We start from the raw sequence: 18,927 nt of genomic DNA, 5'->3' as shown, positions 1-18,927 counted from the left end.
TCTCACTGCTTGGCAAGGACAGGTGTGGCCCTGTTAAAAATGTTTAAATGTTGTTTGGTTTAAGGAACAGCACACTGATTTAGTTATAAAATATTCCTGTTTGGACAGTCTGTTAAAGTCATAAAGGAATGGTTGATATATTTCATAAGGAAAGTGTAAATGTAATATTAGTTTTTAATGTTGTGAATTTGGACTGAACAACACACTTCTGTTTTATATCTAAACCTTTTGTAAAATAAATGATTGTTCAATAAACTCACTGTGTATTTTATCTTTTTCTGTTATCATTTTTTTATACTAATGTTTAAAATGTACCTTTACTCTAAACGATTGGCTAAATCAACACAAATATATTGAGTCATATGCACTTATAATTTAAATTTTACAGTACTTAGATTGAAATATATGTATAAGTTTTAAAACCATAGACAATGAGTGGACCCTGTCAAAGCCAATTTTGTACCCTTTTTGAAGGGTCCATATTTGTACTGTTAAATAAAGGTACAAAATTGTCACCAGAGGTACAAAACTGGTCTCTTAAGGTACAAATTACAAGGGTACAAATTTGTACCCTCTGTCAACGGTACAAAAACTGTACCCTTGAGGGTACAGCCCCAGTGACAAGCCATTGTACCCCTAAAGGTACAATTACGTACTTTTATTTCTGAGAGTGTAGCATCTGATAGATCCCAATTATCATCACACACAGTTCCCCAAACTCCATCATAAAGAACCTCCACTCTTCCAGAACACAAGTTGGCCCCATTCACCAACCTGATGTCTATTATCAATGAAACAGTATAAAAACAGACAATGTCAGTGTGGGCTTTAATGTTGTGACCTGTAATACTGTGTTAAACATGTATATGATAAAATAGTAATAATAACAAGATTACATTTTCTAAAGAAAATGTGAAGTGGCGCTTGCTGTGGCAAAATTTAAAAATATATGGAGAAAATATCATCCAAGAATGATTATACTTCAAGCCACAAGTGCAATTCAACAGCCGTACCTCTACAATGTTTTGTTGCATAGTTATAGGGCTTTGTTTTGTCAGTTGCTATGGTACCCCTGTTTGGTTGCTAGGAAGTGAATATACTTTAACCCCAATGTCTCGACAATATTCTGATGCAGAGATCCAAGGCTTTATTTAATCTGTTATATGGTATTTGCACAGCAAAATCCCCGGTGTTAAATAAACACTGTGGGTGTATATATAATCCACTCCCAGATGGGTGTGTATAAAGACTGGTGTTAAAATTTAACACTGAAGCAGTGTCAAAGTTAATGAGATAATGAAGTGATGATTAAGACATTAATGGTGAACACCTGCTGGTCATTCTGTGTCAAATCAACCTTAACGATTATGTGTTGTTGGGGCCATTTTTGCCATTTTTTTGTCTTAATTTGGCCACAACTTTCTCTGTGTTTCAGCAAATGGAATGATTTTTGGTGACAAATCTTATATTTACACATATTTTAAGAAAATGCTTTGAAATTTTTCAAAAACTTAACAATATACCGTGGGCAAATTTACTACCCTTACGTGTTGTTAGCGGCCAAAAAAGGCCACTAAATTAAACAGCTGTAAAAATGTATCGGATTAAATTTTTTTCACATTTTTTTTGCATAAATCTGTTAATCAACCTCAGTACTGATCAAAACTACCAAATGTTTGCAAAAATTCCATGATTTTAACTCTTTCATTGCCAAGTTTATAAGTAGTGTCACTGATTTGGGGAAAAAAAACACACAAAATGACAGATTTTCAATATAAAACGTGACTGTGGACTGGATTTTCTTTTACCTTTTTTACAGTCTTGGGCATGCCAAAGATTGGTAAAAACATTGGCTTTGATGCATTTTTAGTTTTTGTGCAGCATCAGATTTAATTTTTTTCTCCCTCATTTATTGTTTGTGGCCATTTTTTCCCCATTGAATTCCATTATAACAACATTTTTTGATTGCTGAGCCATGACACCTTATTACCATGCATTCTTGATTCTTTGTGGCTTTTCCTTTTGCAAAGAGGTAAAATTTGTCATTTTTACTGTTGATCACCATGTGGCACCATTAACCCTTTAGTAGCCTGTGCAAAAAAAAAGAGCTTAAATTCTGGTTTGTACATTGAGTTATATGGACTATAAAACCATTGTGTGTGTACGAGTGTGTGTGTACGAGTGTGTGTGTGTGTGTGTGTGTACGAGTGTGTGTGTGTGTGTAGGGTTAGTGTTAGTATTGAGGAGAGAGCACCTCCCTCGCGCACCAGTTAGTGCTGCACTGGTGAGAGGGATTTAGTCTCCTGTAGCTGTCCCTCTAGACACAAATCCACAGACACCAGCAGACACCAGCAGCTCAGGAGTGAAGAGGGGAACATGCAAGTGGTGTACAGAACCAAAAAAAAGAACAGTCAGCACTTGTATCCGTTGTGGTAGACACACTTGCAGAGAGCACCAAGTAATATGCTGCAAGTCCTGCTGAAAAGACTGAACACACACACGTACACATATACACACCAAAAAATTTGTTTGATTGTTTAGTTCTTCATCCATCTTCTACTCTTGCTTCGTTGTTCAGTTTATTTGAAGTTGTTTTTGCATTTTGTTTCATAATAAATGTTGTTAATAAATCTTATTCAGAGAATATTTTTTACAGATTTTTCCACACAGACGCACACACATTCAAGCACTCACGCACGCAGACACACACACACACACACACACACACACACACACACACACACACACACACACACACACACACACACACACACACACACACACACACACACACACACACACACACACACTCTCTCTCTCTCTATCTCTCTCTATCTCTCTCTCTATCTCTCTCTCTCTCTAATATGCTGTTATACTCCATATAACTCAATGTACAATCCAGAATTCAAGATCCTTTTCCGCACAGGCCACCAAAGGGCCAATGGTGCCACACGGCGACCAACAGCAAAAATGACAAATTCCACCTCCCTGCAAAAGGCAAAACCACAAAGAATCAAAAATGCATGATAATAAGGTGTCATGGCTCTGCAATCAAAAAATGTTGTTATAATGGAAGTCAATGGGGAAAAAATGGCCACAAACAATAAATGAGGGAGAAAAAAACTAAATCTGATGCTGCACAAAAACCAAAAATGCATCAAAGCCAATGCTCCCACCAATCCCCGGCACGCCCAAGACTGTAAAAAAGGTAAAAGAAAATCCAGTCCACAGTCACGTTCCACACTGAAAATCTGTCATTCTGTGCGCTTTTTTTCCCCAAATCAGTGACACTACTTATAAACTTGGCAATGAAAGAGTTAAAATCATGAAATTTTTGTAAACATTTGGTAGTTTTGATCAGTTCTGAGGCTGATCAACAGATCCATGCAAAAAAATTAAAAAAAATATTAATCTGATACATTTTTACAGCCGTTCAACCTAGTGGCCTCCCTTGGCCGCCAACAACACGAAAGGGTAGTGAATTGGAACAAGGCACAAGGGTTAATTTTAGAATTTTCCCTGTCTTTAATTTTTTTATTTTGATGACTCTTTTTCTGGATAAAGTAATACTAAAATAATGCAGAAAGACAAAATATTTAAATGTAATAGATGAAATCCCCATAGTTAAATAAACACTATGATCATCTCTGTTTGAAAACTAAAATTACAACTTGCTTGCAGAGTTACATGGATAACTTAGATACAACTGCTGTAAATCTGGTTAATAAAGTTAGTCACCATTGCTCCGATTAGTGTTTCCTTTAGTTGGGTACTTCGGTCTTAAAGTTTATTGTTAGTTTTTTTCTGCTCATTGTGGCAGTGTGTTAATTAAACACTTCTGTTAGAGCAGAGAAAGATGAGAGAAATGTAGTCTAGAACTGTTACAATGTTAATTATTATGAAAACATAAGTGTTGTGATTCAATGTTCTCATACAAAAAAATAATCACTGTATATAAGTGTATAATTTTATATTCGGTCCACCCCATGAAATCCATATAGCCTTAAGAGTTAATATTTTTCACCGAAATCTAATCTGTGGTGTCAATCAGACACACTGAGACATCAACAATCAGCCTATAAAACACTCACAATCATCATGTCACAATCATGGTGACAATCAACAACAAATCTTCATGCCGCAATGCATCATCAGGCCAAACAAACACTTGAGCTGTTGGTCTTTCTGTACAATGACAAACAATTCACACCAAAAACTGTGTAAACTGTATAATCACACTTCAGTGCAAATGTTATTGTGATCTCAGATCAAAGTGTATTATGCAAGTAAAAATGCTTACCTGCTGTTGTCACTGCTGGTGATGTACTGTATTGCATGTGATCCTGGGGGTGTGAAGTAGTAAGTGTGTCTCCAGTAGTGGTGGAAGAAGTAGGCCACAAGGTCCATGCTTAAGTACAGGTACAGATACCACAATATATTACTTAAATACAAATATGTTTACTTTTTGACTTAAGAAAAGGTAAATGTCCAAAAGTAAAAGTAAACTACAAATTCAAGTAAACTCTGAATTTTCAAGCCATTCCCATTTTAATAAGTTAGACGTCTATATTATACCAAATTTGGGGGAACAATAGAATCAAAGAATGTTGTACCCCAAGCTCCAAGTATAAACGGTCTGACCCTCGTGTCTTTATGATGTTCTGATGCGGCGATATAAAGCTTTGTTTATTGCGTTGCTAGGGTATGATATTTGGTTGCTAGGGGCGTGGTTTAATACCTCTGTAAGGATCCTGAGAGACGTAATAGATGCCCGAGTAAAATGAGCCCACCCCCTTGTCTCTATGACGCTGTAATGTGAAGATATCCCATCTGGAACGTTTTTTTTTCCCTTATATGGGCATGCTCCGTGCCCCATTATAAGTCAATGGGAAATTTTGGGTTCCTCTTACACCCTGTAATATTCATATAAGAACTGAATGTTTATGACACTGATTTACGGCATGACGGAAGTGGTGAAGAGACTGGTCGCTTGGCGGCAGTCATATGTCACATGTAAATACTGCTGCACGTTTGTCAGTAAAGCTCCAAGTTTATTCAGTACTATCTGTACATTTCCTTATTTCAAACTGCACGTCCAGTGCAACATCGTTATAACATAACGAAGAACAAGACATGGTGTCAGAAGAAAAATAAAAAATGGATTTTGCAGGAGTACCATCGCCGCACATGAATTGGGAATCGTCTAACTTACCAGATGCATGGCGTAAGTTCAGACAGCATGCAGAGCTCATGTTCGCGGGTCCGTTAAAGAAACGGGGTGAAGACGAAAAATGCAGTTATTTACTCCTGTGGATAGGAGAGAAAGGAAGAGATATCTTCAACACCTGGACGCTGACAACAGAGGAAGCAAAGGTACTGCAAACATATTACGACAAGTACGAAGCATATGTGATGCCCAAAACGAACACAATCTTCGCCAGATATAAATTTCATGAGCGAATTCAAGGAGCCACCGAAACTTTTGAGCAATTTGTGACAGAGCTAAGGCTGTTAGTGAAAGACTGTGCTTATGCAGACAGCGAGGAAATGGTCAGAGATCGCATCGTGTTTGGCATTCACTCTCCGCGAGTGCGAGAGAAGCTGCTGAGCGTCGGCTCTGAGTTAACGCTAGACAAGGCCATGGATATAGCCAGATCACACGAAATTGCACAAGCTCAGCTCAAAACGTTTGCAAACAGCCCCCACGATCAAGTAGTGCACGCAGTCAACACACGGAAAGAATCACATAAGCGAACAGTAAAAGCCTTGCATCGGAGCAGCAATGACGTTGCGGAGCGAGACAAAACTTGTGGTTACTGTGGCAACCAGGCTCACAGTGCTTCAAATAAATGCCCTGCAAGAGGTAAACAATGTGCCAAATGCGGGAAGCGCAACCACTTCGCTAAAGTGTGACGCTCTGCTTACAAAAGGAACGTTAATGCAGTGGGCAAAGAGGCTTTGTGTGATGAGGAAGACACACAATTTTTTTCGTGGACGCAGTTTTGAAAAAGTCATGTGACACGGAACAAGCGTTTGCAGACATACAGCTTGGAAACGAAAAAACTGAAGTTAGCTTCAAAAAGACAGAGAAACACTGATGGACTTTTACATAGTCAGCACGCAAGCACCGCCTGTGTTAGGTCTAAAAGCATGTCTGGACCTGGACTTAATTAAGCTAGTGCTCTCAGTGAATGCACCAACGGAAGAAAAGTCCATCATGGAGGAATATGCAGATGTATTCGATGGCATTGGATTATTTCCAGGGGAGTGCACAATCCACCTAAAACCTGATGCAACTCCAGTCGTTTATCCACCAAGAAGGATACCTCTGGCTCTACGTGGCCGCCTGAAAGAAGAGCTGCAAAATATGGAAAAACAAGGAGTCATCGTCAAGGTAACAGAGCCCACTGACTGGGTAAATGCACTTGTGGTCGTGGAAAAACCGAGAACCGGCAAACTAAGAATATGCTTGGATCCCCGCGACCTCAATAAAGCCATTAAACGTCCGCACTACCTCTTGCCAACAATAGAAGACATCACGCCCAAGCTAACTGGTGCAAAACACTTCAGTGTTTTAGATGCCCGTTCAGGGTACTGGGCAATAAAACTAACAGAGGAGTCTTCCAAGTTGACGACATTCAACACTGTATTTGGACGATACAGATTTCTGCGTCTTCCGTTTGGCATAATTTCAGCTCAGGATGAATTTCAGCGCAAAATCGACGAGACATATCAAGGTCTAAGTGGTGTTGTTGCGATCGTCGATGATATTCTGGTTTACGGACGAACCCAAAAGGAACATGACGACAATTTACACGCAATGTTGCAAAGGTCTCGCGAGAAAGGCGTAAAGCTCAACCCTGAGAAAAGTATTGTGAGTGCTACTGAAGTTCGCTATTTCGGTCACTGCTTATCTGCTGAAGGAGTCAAGCCAGACCCTGAAAAGTTCTCAGCAATCAAGCACATGGAGCCACCAAAGAACAAAGCGGAACTTGAAACAGTCCTGGGAATGGTAAATTACCTGTCCAAGTTTGCACCCTGCTTATCGGACATTAATGCACCGCTTCGGCAGCTCTTCAAACACTCCAGCGAGTTCATATGGGATTCCCAGCACGATGCAGCATTCAAAAAAATCAAAGATCTCATAACTACAGAACCGGAACCAGTTCTTGCATACTATGACTCACAGAAAGATCTGCACCTTCAAGTGGACGCATCGAAATACGGTCTCGGTGCAGTTCTGCTGCAGGACGGGAAGCCACTCAGCTATGCATCAAGGTCACTGACTGACTGTGAAGTTAGCTATGCTCAAATAGAGAAGGAGGTCTATGCGGTCTTATTCGTCTGTAAGCGCTTTCATCAGTACGTATATGGCCGAAATGTCATAGTGGAGTCTGATCACAAGCCACTTGAGATGAACTATCACTGACAAATGGAATCATTCTTAAAGGTGAGAAGATAGTCATACTCACCTCACTTAGAGAAGACATGCTCACACGCATTCACATCGTTCACATGGGCATAGAAAAATCAAAGCAAAGAGCACGAGATGTGTTATTCTGGCCAGGAATGTGCAAACAGATAGAGCGCATGATTGAGAGATGTGATACTTGCCTGGAGCGACGTTGCTCAAACACCAAGGAGCCCATGATTTCTCACGAGATACCAACCATACCATGGCAGGTGATAGCCTCCGACCTCCTTACCTGGAACAACGAGGAATACATGGTTACAGTAGACTATTATAGCCGTTTTTTCGAACTGGACAAACTTCACGCCACAACAGCCGCTACCGTCATCAGCAAACTCAAAGCCATTTTTGCGAGACACGGCATTCCAGAGAAAGTCGTCTCCGACAACGGTCCACAATTTCGAGGCAAGGAGTTTGAGGACTTTGCCAAGACATGGGGTTTCACACACACCACCACCAGTCCCCATTACCCCCAGAGTAATGGCTTGGCTGAGAAGACTGTGCAAATCGCAAAATCGATCCTGACAAAAGCCAGGATGGACAGGAGAGATCCCTATATTAGTCTACTGGAATATAGGAACACACCTGTCGACAACTTCAAATCGCCTGCCCAGCTCCTCATGAGTCGCAGGCTGCGTTCCATTCTGCCAAACACAAACAAGCAGCTTCTGCCTAAAACCGTCAGTTTCACAGAGGCACGCTCCAGAAGAGTGGAACAGCAGCGGCGTCAGAAGAAGTACTATGATCGTTCGACTCGTCCGCTATCACAGCTTTACACTGGACAGTCTGTTTGCATGCAGGAGCATGGCCTATGGAGGCCAACTGTTGTTGTCCACCCTGCCAATTCTCAAAGATCCTACCATGTTTGTACCCCAGACGGTCGGATGTATCGCAGAAACCGTCGTCATCTCCTCCACACAAAAGCCTCCACAGAGCCTGTGGAGAACGCTGCCGTTTCTGCAAACATAAAGGAAAAGCAAGACAGCGAAGCCTCATCTATACCTCAGGTATGCCCTGAAGTATCCACACAACGTTCAAGTGACAGTGAAATCCAGCCCATACAATATCATACCAGATCAGGTCGAGCAGTTCGACCTAGAGCAATTCTTGACTTGTGATTTGCGATTCGTCTGGGGTGTAGGCGGATCGCTGCCCCTATGAGAAAAGGAACCTAAGATCTGGTATGAGCTAAAGAAAAAAAATTGCAGACATTTTGTTCAGACATGTTGAATGTTCAATTCAGTTGCATGATGTGATACATGAAGTGTCAGAAATGTTGAGATGTTTCGTGAAATGCAGCAAACTCTGTGTTTATGTTATAGTAATGTTTGGAGTATGTATGCTGTATATAATTTATATGAATAATGTTTTCTTTGTTTTTATTAAAAGAAAGGGGATGTAATATTCATATAAGAACTGAATATTTACGACACTGATTTACGGCATGACGGAAGTGGTGAAGAGACTGGTCGCTTGGCGGCAGTCATATGTCACATGTAAATACTGCTGCACGTTTGTCAGTAAAGCTCCAAGTTTATTCAGTACTCTCTGTACGTCTCCTTATTTCAAACTGCACGTCCAGTGCAACATCGTTATAACATAACGAAGAACAAGACACACCCAAGGGGTATAATGTATAAGAAATAAGAAAAATAATATCCCTGAGCAATAATTATAGTGATGTCTTGAATAAATGCAAGCACCAATGAAATTTATGGGTGTGTTTAATATCTCTGGTATAGCTGAAAGATCAAACACACAACATTGAAATAAATTATAAAGATTCTAAAATCTTACACTTATTTTAGAGACTCGTGTCTGTTTATATCTTATAATTCAACCACGCTTCATTTTAAAGGGGCCATGGCACAAGACTTTTTTAACATATCAAATAAATCTTTCGTGTCCCCAAAGCACATATGTAAAATTTTAGCTCAAAATACCCCACAGATAATTTATTATAACATGTTAAAATTGCCACTTTGCAGGTGTGAGCAAAAAATGAACTAAGTTTCTGGGTTGATCTTTTTCACATTTTCTAGGTTGATAGAAGCACTGGAGACCCAATAATAGCACTTTAACATGGAAATAGTCAGATTTTCATGCCATGGCCTATTTAAAGCCAAAAAGAAAAAGATCTGCTTCTAATTCAAATATCTGAAGTTACCTGTACTTGGTGTTCCAGTTGTTTGTGTCCTGTTAACTAAAGAAAACAATAGATTGTACAATTTTTCATACAGTACACTTCGTTAATAGATTTATAGTACAATATTAACCCTGACAAATTAAATGAATGTTAACCAAGACACTGAACTTTTTTATCACAACTGTTTGACAAGCGTAATACTCTGAAGAAAATGTGAATAGAATAGAATAGAAAGCCTTTATTGTCATTATACTCAGTACAATGAGATTTTAAAGAGCAGTGCCCGGTTGCATAAAGCACCTTAAGTTTTTTACTTAAGTATGACACTTAAGGGGTAAATTCCCCTTAACTTCTGTTAGATAATAATTAAAGAGTTTTGCATATAATCCCTTAAACGGTTCTCTTAGGTGAGAGTAATCGTTAAGTGTTTCATGACAGTGACCCCGGTTTGTTGTTATAAAATACTATTGTTGCCATGGAGACAAAACAGAAAAACTTAAGGGTTTTTCTGCAACACCCTTAAGTTTAAAGGAAACAACTTAAGGGAAAATTACACTTAAGGTGCTTTATGCAACCGGGCCCAGCTCCGTATAAAGTGCACACATAATTAACACAGTGTAAATTAGCACATACTTGAGTCCAAGGAATGACTGAGGTAGTTTGTATATAATAGTGCAGCGATCAGTGCAAAATATTATAATTCAGATAACATTAGTGCAAAGTTGCATTTAATACGGTGACAGCTTTAGGGAAAAAGCTATCCCTGAGTCTGTTTGTTCTGGCCCGTATGGACCTGAAACATCTGCCAGAAGGCAACAGGTTAAAGAGGTGGAAACCAGGGTGGGTGGTGTCCTTCAAGATGTTTCTGGCCCTGCTGATATAGCGGGAGTTATAGATGGCAGTCAAGGAAGGCAGAGAGCAGCCAATGATCTTTTGTGCGGTGTTAACCACCCTCTGCAGTCTCTTCCTATCGGCCTCCATGCAGCTGGAGTGCCACACTGTCACAGCGTAGGTCAGCAGGCTCTCAATGGTGGAACGGAAGAAGGTCACCAGTATCTCTCTCCTGAGCACCCTCAAGAAGTGTAGCCGCTGCTGAGCCTTCTTCACCAGCGCTGAGGTATTGATCGACCAGGAGAGGTCTGCGGAGATGTGGACGCCGAGAAATTTCAAGGACTCCACTTGATCTACACATTCCCATTGATGTACGGGGTGCAGGGTCGGGTTTAGGGTTCAGCCTTAAGTCCAGGATGAGTTGCTTAGTCTTGGTGATGTTTAATGCCAAGTTGTTTGATGCACTCCACTGCCATAATTTCAGGACCTCATCTCTGTAGGCCGCCTCATTTCCCCTTGTGATCAGCCCCACCACCGTTGTGTCATCAGCAAATTTGACAATTTGTCAAAATTGTAGAGGGAATAAAGAAGTGGACTCAGCACACATCCCTGATAAGAGCCATTGCTGTGTTAAAGGCTGAACTGAAGTCAATCTGTGTGTTCGGTATGCAAACTGATACGGGTCCAGTTTCTCCAGTTTCTCAAAGCATGTAGTGACAACTGGGGTGAGTGCTACGGGTCGGAAATCATTGAGGCAGGTTGTGGGTGACTTTTTTGGGATCGAGATGATTATGGCAGATTTCAGGCAGGGTGGAATGATAGCTCGTTCCAGAGACAGGAAAAAAAGTCAGTGAAGACATGTGATAGCTGGTTAGCACATGCCTTGAGCACCTTCCCAGGTGCCTGAAGCTTTCCTGGTGTTCACTGCACAAAACACCCGCCTTACATCTTCCGCCTCAAGAGTGAGTGAGGGAAGTGGTGCTTGTCGTGGCAAAATTTGGGATAAAATATTATCCAAGAATGTTTATACTCCAAGTAAAGTGATTCAACCCACATATCTCTACGAGGTTTTGTGGCAGAGTAATAGAGCTTTGTTTTGTTGGTTGCTATGGTACCTCTGTTTGGTAGCTAGGGAGTGGATTGGCACCCACCAGTGAATATACTTCAAGCCACAATTAAAACGATCCAACCCCAATGTATCAAATATCTATATTCAAATATCTGTAGTTACCTGTACTTGGTGTTCCAGTTGTTTGTGTCCTGGCAACTAAAGAAAACAAGAGATTGTAAAATTTTTCATTCAGTATACTTCGATTTACAGTAAAGGGTTGATATATAACCCTGATAAATATAACTGATGTTAACCAAGACACTGAACTTTTTTATCACAACTGTTTGACAAGCCTAATATTAATAGCAAAGCTGCCATGCAAAAAGTGATGCTGTATCTGTTTGGTTGCTAGGATGTAAATATACTTTAACCCCAATGTCTCTACAATATTCTGATGCAGAGATACAAGGCTTTATTTAATCTGTTATAGGGTATTTGGTTGATAGTGAAGGATCCTACCTTAGATCCTCACGTGCAGAATGTTTTCATTATTGTGTTTTTTTTCTTTAATAATTTATTTACATAATCATCATAATCATTTTACAATCATTAGTTATTATCCATTTATTTATTGTATTTGATTATTTAATATTATTTTATCATTATCAATTTCATTATTATCATTTTCATTTATTCATATATTCATTCATTCATTTATTGTTTATTAATTCCTTTATTGTGATTACATTATTGTTTTTTATTCATTTATTCATTATTATATTTCTATATTTTATTATATCATTCATTAATTCATTGTATTTCTATATTTTATATGTCTCTTGGTGGTTCAGTTTCACATTTGGGAAGTTTCATAGAGCTGTTCTGTCTGTGTGTAAACATAGATAGATAAAGAGAATGTTTATGGAAGCCCAAGGTCTAAGGGATGATGCAGCTGAGCAATTTTGGATATAACAAGTGCATGCTGTATTCCTGGGGTAGACGAGGTTTGAACATTGAGGCATATGCAACTGAAACTAACTGTCCATCAATAAAACTCTGTTCTGTTTTATCATCTAAACCTTCGTCTTACGCCTCTGTTTATGCTCTTCTCTAGCAACGAATGATCAGCCTTATCTGACAGATGCTTTAACAAAGTAAACTTATATTTTCTGACGTGATCTGGTGTCCGGGGTTAGATCATTTTTTATTTTGTCTGTGGTGTGGAGACCTGATCTAACACTAGGGATTGGATTGCATATACTCAGGTCGGGTAAAGGTGCCATGATCTTGCCAAAAAGCAGTTCTGTGTTGAAGTTTGAATATTGGGAAAATATGGAATTTTAACAAAAAAAAAAAAAACAGTAATTTTAATGACATAATATGTCATATCTTTCCAAACAGGCAATTCTCAAAACTCCCACAAGATGGAAAATTATTAAATATAGGTGGATCTCTACTTAATAGCATTTAAATTACTCCCTATTATGAGTTTTCTTTATACAACTATTATTTTGCAATTCATTATCAAGCTTGTCACATGACACTTCACAGTCACAGTGGCACTGTATGACTGATGTTTTGGTATTTATTCTTATCTGAAATCTTTGATTTGTGTGATTTAAATACTCAACAAAAAAAACCTATGAGGAAACATAATTTTTTGAATGTTATTTTTATTTTAAACCTTTTTATAAAGTCATATAACAGCAGTTCACTCAGAGTGTAAGTATATATGATGTAATAATTGAATTAAAGTGAATCACCTTCAGTTTGTTGAGAGTGGATGTTTAAAATCAGCACTGTAAAAAACAAAGAGAAAAAATGATTACAGTTTAAACATGAAGATGATAAACCATCTGTACGTAAAATACATTCATTTATAGATCCTCGTTTCTGTACCTTTCAAAAGTAAGAAAAAGACTGAAATAATGCTTATGATTTGGTATGTTATCATTTTAAAAATTTTATGTTTGGAATGAAAACATTTATATGTTGGCACAATTATATTTAGACTAAAAACTGAGAAATGTTTTTGAAATGACTTTGACCTCAAAATAAATAACTAGCCAGCATCCAATATGAGTCTAGAATAAATGTAATCTCTTTAATACTCTTACAAAAGATTCTCAAGGTAAAACCTCAAAAAGCTGACTTATGAAATGCAAACATTTCTATATATCTATAGGCAATGGATGCTTACTTTAAAAATGATATAATATTTTTCATTTCTGTTACAACATATTTACCACACTCTTAAAACAAATGTGTGAATTTAAAGGGGCATCATGAAAATCGGACTTTTCCAAGTTTAAGTGCTATAATTGGGTCCCCAGTCCATGTATCAATCTAGAAAATATGAAAAAGATCAACCCATTAACTTAGTTTTTGTAAACCATTCTCTACAAGCATGTAAAAAATAGGGCATCGAAATGTTGCTCCCCTTATGATGTCAGAAGGGGATAATAGCATTCAGGCTCGGACTGATAATCTGTACAACCGGGCAAATGCCCGGTGGGCCGGTCGACATGTGGGCCGGTGGCCCCCGAGATTAATTTTTTTAATGCCAAAAAGTTATTTATTTTCGGCACGTCATGTATAAATGCAGTTGCATTTAGCTTGGGGGGCGGGTAAATATTTTCGGCCTCTTAATTACAGGTTCAGTGTGTGTTACGATCGCGCCACCGTTCTCAAACCCTCCACTGTTTTTGTCCAAGCAGCCGTGAGGTTCATGGGGAAATATACAGTGATGATAGCGCATCATTTAGCCTTGCACTTAAGAATAATCATTATGGACAACAGAGGCTCCAAAAAGAAGAAATGGGGAGCGGAGAAGATCCGTGTGAAAAAGTCGCCCAGGTATATTAACAACCACCCAAGTATATCTAGCATAACTTTTTTTGTTTTTCCGTGACAATGACATTTGCGTGCGAGCACGTGTCTCTTCCAACGAGTTCGGTATGTGTTTGCACGCTCTCTGTTTCTCGATGAAGTGCGAGCCGAGGCAAGCTCAGTGTCACATTGTGTCCATGTTTCTGAGTTGTATGCATTAGAGGTCTTCACAGAGGACCTGTACACTTCCGGGTCTATATTTTAAAGGGGCAGTTGGGTCTGGGTCTGTTCCAGTTTAATTACTTCGGTCCGTGATCAGAGTCAGTCGGCGCTAATGCGTTAAAGCGTATGTGCAGTCTCAAGCGTGCCTCTGGTTTCAATGGCTATAACAACTGCCTCTTGTTTTGAAAGTCACAATGCACTTTTTTTTTGTATTTTTATAAATATTATTAATGAACCATCTTTGCTTTCTGAACAAACATTTTAGATATAAGAGATGGAGATGGTAGCAAATAAGCAAAGTTAATATCAAGCCCATTGCACTAAACGAGCAGTTATAGCTCAGATGGGCAAACAGTCATTATAAGCTGACTCAAGATGTAAAAACGCAAAGCTGTAAAGTCAAGTCACCCGTCACAGTGACAGCAAGTAAAATTTTGAATCTGACATAATGAGTGGATTAATCTCTTTTAATCTGCAAGGGAGGAATAGAAAGAGAGGCACTTTTACTGCTTCTGCTCTATCTAATAGAAAGTGAAGAAAGCTACATAAACTTTATAACACCGGTCACTTTTATAATCTGCACTTTCTATCATTAATATACTTTACATATTATTGTATTCAATATAAAAGGGGTTATCTACAAGTATTGCTTTATATATCAGTGCAAAAATTGTAAAGTGTTTTTGTGGTGCTTTGACAAAACAGTGTCAGCTTTGTTCATGGCAAAGAGAGTTTGCGGTGGTTGAATTTTAACTATAGCCTACTGTGAAATTAATATAAATGTTCAATAAATCAAAGCATTGGGTTAGTGGGGCGATTTTAGTGGGGGGAGGGGGGTGTCGTCGGTCCAGTTGTGGGCCGTTCCACAAGAAAATTGTCAGGGCCGAATTTTGTTCCCAGTCCGACCCTGATAGCATTCCTTTATCTGCACTATCCAACCATGGCACTGCCATTTAGCGGAGAGATCAACTCATTTGCATTTTAAAGGACACACCCAAAACAGCACATTTTTGCTCACACATACAAAGTCTTAATTTTAACATGTTATAATAAATTATCTATATGGTATTTTGAGCTAAAACTTCACATAGGTACTCTGTAAGTAAACCAACTTTTTTAAATAAAAAATGTAACAGAACAGAATATTTATACAGTACATTACAATTAGTCCAAACGTAAAAGTTTACATTTCATTTTATTTAATATTTAAGTACACTATACATAAAACTACTGTTTACCATAAGCACTGTTTACCATATACAGTAATTTTTGTATACTGTATACTTAAAACTACTTTTTGCCATTTAATTTTTGTTCACAAGTCACAGAAACAGATTATGTGACTCATTAAAATTTAAGACCAGTGAAAGTGTGAAGAGACTGAGCTCAGTGCTGAATTTCACACAATTACTGTTTATATGAAAGGAAAAAAAACATATCCGACCTACACCCTAAGCACAGACACAGAATTACTGGCAGCTGGTTGCCAGTAACTTACTGTAGATTTTACATTTACTGGTAACAGTTTGTTCAAAGTTAAATGAACATAAATAATAGCAAACTCTTCTAAATATCCAACATAAATGAATGTTAACACTATTGAGTGTTTAATTTTACTGAAAATTACAATAAATATCACCTAATTAATGATATTTAATCATGCAAAGCAACAAATTGTGTTGATTTACAGTGACAGCTCATGACTGCTCTTTCGAGGTGCCCAAATTCAAAATATGTGTTCAGAGTGTCATGTGTGTTGCTTGTGTTTTCAAATATGTGTTTGTTGCGTCATGTGAACCATCTGCATCAAATGTTTTGTCAAAATAAGTGCCTGCTGCACATGCGTCAAAACCGTTTATGATAAAAGAGATGCTCACATTCACAAAATACACGTAAGACACTCCCTTAATAGAAGAGTCTGTACCAGACACTAATTTTGACAAAACACGTGATGCACATAGGTTAGACGCGCCGAACACATATTTTGAAATGACGAAGCACATATGATGGGCTACATACTGTACATGTTGTGATGAACTTCGTATCGTCATATAAAAGCAGTTCCCTCAGAACAGCAACTATGCGAATCAAAAACAGTGCTTCTATTCTAAAAGGAGCACTCAGTAATGTATGGCTAATTCAAAGTTTACATCATGAACTGTAGTTTTATTTAAGCAATATCGCTCGAGTAGGAGTGTGATATAGCTCTTTATACAACAGTTCTTTCTGGTTCTCGAATCTGATTGGCTAAGAGCTATGCGATATTGTGCTGATAACGGGACTGTAACCGCTTCACCTTTCGTATCATTCCGCCACCTAGTGAATGGAGGTCCTAAACAGGCTCATCTCTGAATGGAAAAACACAGACGCCCTGATCCATTACACATATGCGCAAGGTATACAGTAGGTGGCAGTAATACTCCCAAGGAGTGAGCAGCCATTAAACGAAAAGAAGAAGAAGAAGAAGCAGACGCCCTGTTTTGAATCACTTTCCGTGTGTCTCATTATTTTACTAGCTCATAAATCAGTCTGTGAATCCCCAATCGGAAGTTATTATTCCGTCAAAGATCAGCGCTCTTGGATATTACCTTAAAGTTAATGGGAGAAATGTCTTGTCACATCGTGTGGACGATTAACAGTGTGGACGATTAACACTTGGAAAGAGGAATATAAACACTCGTTTTTTTCAGGACCTATTATCTCTTATCAGAACGCGAAAACACCGTGGAACTGCAGGTAAGCACCGCAGCTTTTAAATGTGGACATAACTAATCTTAAAACTACACTTTGTGACCAAGAAACGGTAATATAAAGTAAAGGCTTTTCCGTCCATTGAGTTGTTATGTACCAGTATATCGCTCTCTGAGTCGTGTGATATAGCTCTATATATTTAAGCAATATCGCTCTCAGAGTCGTGTGATATAGCTCTATATCATCACGGCTGTGATTGCCTCCGGCACTCGGCCTGCGGCCTCGTGCCTCTGGCCTAATCACAGCCGTGATGATATAGAGCTATATCACACTCCTACTCGAGCGATATTGCTTAAATATATAGAGCTATATCACACGACTCAGAGAGCGATATTGCTTTTATACAACAGTGTTTGAGAACTACTTCTTCCGCCACGGATTTGAGGGCGGCCAGAATGACAGGAAACACTTTCGGCTGCTTTGAAGCTCATAACAACTCAATGGACGGAAAAGCCGTTACTTTATATTCTAATCTAGTAAAATAATGAGACACACGGAGAGTGATTCAAAACAGGGCGTCTTCTTCTTTTCGTTTAATGGCTGCTCACTCCTTGGGAGTATTACTGCCACCTACTGTATACCTTGCGCATATGCGTAATGGATCAGGGCATCTGTGTTTTTCCATTCAGGGATGAGCCTGCTTAGGACCTCCATTCACTAGGTGGCGGAATGATACGAAAGGTGAAGCGGTTACAGTGCCGTTATCAGCACAATATCGCATAGCTCTTAGCCAATCAGATTCGAGAACCAGAAAGAACTGTTGTATAATTGTTTTTAATCATCAACGAACACCACGAACCACTCAGTGAGTAGTACAGTTTTGAAAATGAACGTTAAGTGTTGTTTTAATGACATTTTGTGCATGGTCATTGACTTCCATTCTGAAGCAGTCAAGAGACGCTTCTAAATGCGTCGAAAAGTCAAGACACGACCCATTGTCAAAATTTCTGTGTCCATCACTGTAGTTCATCCAAAACAAACCAGAAATGAGACTCAAAGTGTTAAATACCGGAATTATCCTTTAACTGACTAGCAGTGATAGCTGTACCACACACAACATTATCTGCAGACTTACTGCCATACACAAACATCATTCATTTATAAATCATCATAAGATAAAGATTTAAACTCTGAGAGCTGCATGAAAAGATTTTGTAAAAATACAGGAGCAGTAAATGACTTGATCCTGTAGACAATGTGACAGTAATTGATGTGTAGTTAAATCCATAGAGAGAAGATAATACTTACAGAGAATTAGAGGAAGAGAAATCAACTCCATATTGATCTAATGATGACTGACACTTAAACATTAAACACTCTGTGATAAAACCTCAACATTTCCTCTATAGGGTGTTTTCACATATAATTACAGCTTTTACAGCTATTGCTTCACATTCTGGTCTCTCTGTTCTAGCACTTACTGAGACCTGGATCAAACCAGAGGACACTGCCACTCCAGTTGCCCTCTTTAACTGTTACACTTTCTCCTACAATCCTCGCACAACAGGAAGGGGTGGAGGGACCGGTCTGCTCATTCTAAAAGACTGGAAATTCCAAGAGCTCACACCCTCATGTGATAGCAGTTCTTTTGAGTCGCATGTTGTTCCTTTCATCCACAATACTAAA

The 18,927-nt window shown here is 38.7% G+C and overlaps 2 long non-coding RNA genes across 2 annotated transcripts; both read right to left on the bottom strand.

The window, feature by feature from the left end:
• Nucleotides 1-671: 671 nt before the first annotated feature.
• On the bottom strand, nucleotides 672-18,855 carry LOC141351121 (uncharacterized). Its single transcript, XR_012359346.1, has 3 exons — nucleotides 18,550-18,855; nucleotides 13,263-13,298; nucleotides 672-781 (listed from the first exon to the last, which is right to left on the bottom strand). It is a non-coding gene; the product is annotated as an uncharacterized lncRNA (long non-coding RNA).
• On the bottom strand, nucleotides 4,148-9,676 carry LOC141351122 (uncharacterized). The gene is made up of 3 exons (XR_012359347.1): nucleotides 9,639-9,676; nucleotides 4,301-4,408; nucleotides 4,148-4,185 (listed from the first exon to the last, which is right to left on the bottom strand). It is a non-coding gene; the product is annotated as an uncharacterized lncRNA (long non-coding RNA).
• Nucleotides 18,856-18,927: the final 72 nt, after the last annotated feature.

This window comes from Misgurnus anguillicaudatus, chromosome 19, assembly GCF_027580225.2.
Source record: "Misgurnus anguillicaudatus chromosome 19, ASM2758022v2, whole genome shotgun sequence".
NCBI classification, from domain to species: domain Eukaryota; kingdom Metazoa; phylum Chordata; class Actinopteri; order Cypriniformes; family Cobitidae; genus Misgurnus; species Misgurnus anguillicaudatus.
The sequence above is the reverse complement of the archived record's forward strand: the minus strand, read 5'-3'. Positions and strand labels throughout refer to the sequence as shown.